The sequence below is a fragment of the Lactuca virosa genome, chromosome 8 (genome assembly GCF_052849685.1).
Source record: "Lactuca virosa cultivar CGN04683 chromosome 8, Lactuca_virosa_CGN04683_v6, whole genome shotgun sequence".
Classification (NCBI taxonomy): domain Eukaryota; kingdom Viridiplantae; phylum Streptophyta; class Magnoliopsida; order Asterales; family Asteraceae; genus Lactuca; species Lactuca virosa.
In genome coordinates, this window is record NC_136433.1 from 145130611 (window position 1) to 145132928 (window position 2318).

General features: G+C 36.2%; 1 pseudogene; it reads left to right on the forward strand.

Moving 5' to 3' along the window:
* Nucleotides 1-726: 726 nt before the first annotated feature.
* On the forward strand, nucleotides 727-1910 carry LOC145130916 (G-type lectin S-receptor-like serine/threonine-protein kinase At1g34300; annotated as a pseudogene).
* The last annotated feature ends 408 nt before the right edge of the window (nucleotides 1911-2318 follow it).

Here is a 2318-nt window from a genome sequence, read left to right on the forward strand (position 1 = left end):
ATATTTGGATCGTGAATGCTTCAACTATATGAAAACTTTTGAATCATATTATCTTCAACCAAATGACGACTTTTTGTAAGAAAAATGTACTAATATAACTACTTATATAATGAAGGTGAAAGGGTGTGGGGGTTTGAAATGCATGAGGTGTTGAACTTATAGAGTGTGTGATTTTCTTGGAATGAGATTATGTGTGATTAATTACTTTGAAGGTTAAAGGGTGTGGGGGTTTCAAATGCATGAGGTGTTGGCAAATTTTTATGGGGGTTTCAAATGCATGAGATTGAAGAAAAAATGCTAGCTTTATAAGTATGTATGAGCATTGAATAATGTTATTTTCTTTGGCAGTTGACTTTGTCATCGTTTGTTGAGAACTACACCAGGTTGCTTCTATAGACTTCAAAACGACTTCAATGTACAAATTCTTAAACACCAAGTACTACCATTCCTTTTATGGAGCATATTCTCTGTTTCAGAATAAAAATAAATAAAATTAAACCTCTTATCTGAAAACTCCTTGTATACAACTCTCTGGTCCTGTATATATCATTGAATCATTAATGTCTTCCGTATCTGATAACTCTAACCCTATGACAAACTATGACGGTGTGATCATTGGTGTTAGCGTTACGGCTTTTGTTCTCGGTAAGTTCTTCCATTCTATGATCATGGCGATGTTCTATTAATTAATCCAGATGTTAATTGTTTCTGTCTGCAGCTGTTGTGGTGAAGATATGGATCATTGTATTTATATGCAAGAAACAAGCTGAGATGCAAAGGAAGCAATTCAGTGACGACTCCCGGTTTATTCCTCTCACCATGGTTAAATTCCTGGATGACATGGAAAGAGAAAAGCCCATCTGATTCACTTCTCAACAGTTAAGAATAGCGACAGAAAACTTCAGCATCTTATTGGGTTCAAGTGGGTTCGGGACAGTTTACAAGGGTCTTTTTATCTACGGTGTAGCTGTAGCCGTGAAAATACTAAACGGGACCTCCAACAATAGAATTGAAGACAGTTCATGGCGGAAGTAAGCACAATGGGAAGAACCCATCACTTTAATCTCGTTAGACATTATGGGTTTTGCTTTGAAACAAGTTTAAGAGCTCTTGTATACGAGTTTATGGTCAATTTGGCTCTCTGGATAATCACTTGTTTAAAGTGAACAAAGGACCGGTTATAGGGTTTGAGCAGCTCCACGAGATTGCTCTGGGAACTGCAAGAGGAATCGCTTACTTACATGAAGAATGTCCTTAAAGAATCATTCATTATGATATCAAACCAGGAAACATACTTTTAGATTCGAACTTCAGCGCAAAAGTGGCGGATTTTGGTTTAGCTAAACTCTGCAACAGGGATAACACTCATATAACGATGACCGGAGGACGTGGAACTCCGGGGTACACCACCCCCGAACTCTGGCTACCTCTCCCGGTTTCACACAAATGTGATGTTTATAGTTTCGGTATGCTACTCTTTGAGATCATCGGAAGAAGGAGGAACATGGACGTGCGTCTTGGTGATAGTCAACAGTGGTTTCCAATATATGTATGGGGGAAATATGAAAAGAAAGAGTTGAATGATTTGATGGTTGTTTATGCGATTGCGAAGAAGGATCATGAAGCTGTTGAGAGGATGCTTTAAAGTAGCTCTTTGTTGTGTTTAGTATAGACCGGAGATTAGGCCGACGATGAGGATTGCTGTGAAAATGTTAGAAGGTGTGTTACCGGTGCCAGAGTCTTTAAACCCGTTTTCGCATTTGTTCTCTAGTGTTGATGAAGCTGATCATTCTTTGGCTCGGTTGGCGTGGAATGGTGGTGGTTCTGATTGGTCTTCTTCTGATAAGTCTAGTGTAGTCGCAAAGACACCTCTGATGAGGAGATATGAGATCACAATGGCCTCGGTGTAAATGTGTAAATGTGTTTATTGTGAGGTCAGATTGTATCATTTTAGGTGAAAATCTTAAATAATAGGAGTATTTAGAAAAAATGTATTTATAGCTATTTCATGGCAAGATTATTAACTTAAGAACGAACGTGGCACTCTTTATATATATATATATATATGGTTAGGTTCATGTGAGACGGCCTAATTTTGTGAGACCGTGAGACACAATCCTAGTCATTCATTTGGTAGATAAAACAAAAAACATTTTTAAAATGCAAAATAATTGAAATTTTTTGAAATTTTTTTTTTCAAATATTTTATATTTTCCAAAAAAAATAAAAAAAAATACATTTTTTTTACATATTCTAGTAGAATAAATAAAATATTCTACATATCTGAGAAATCTAGTATAAAATTCTAACATTCTAAA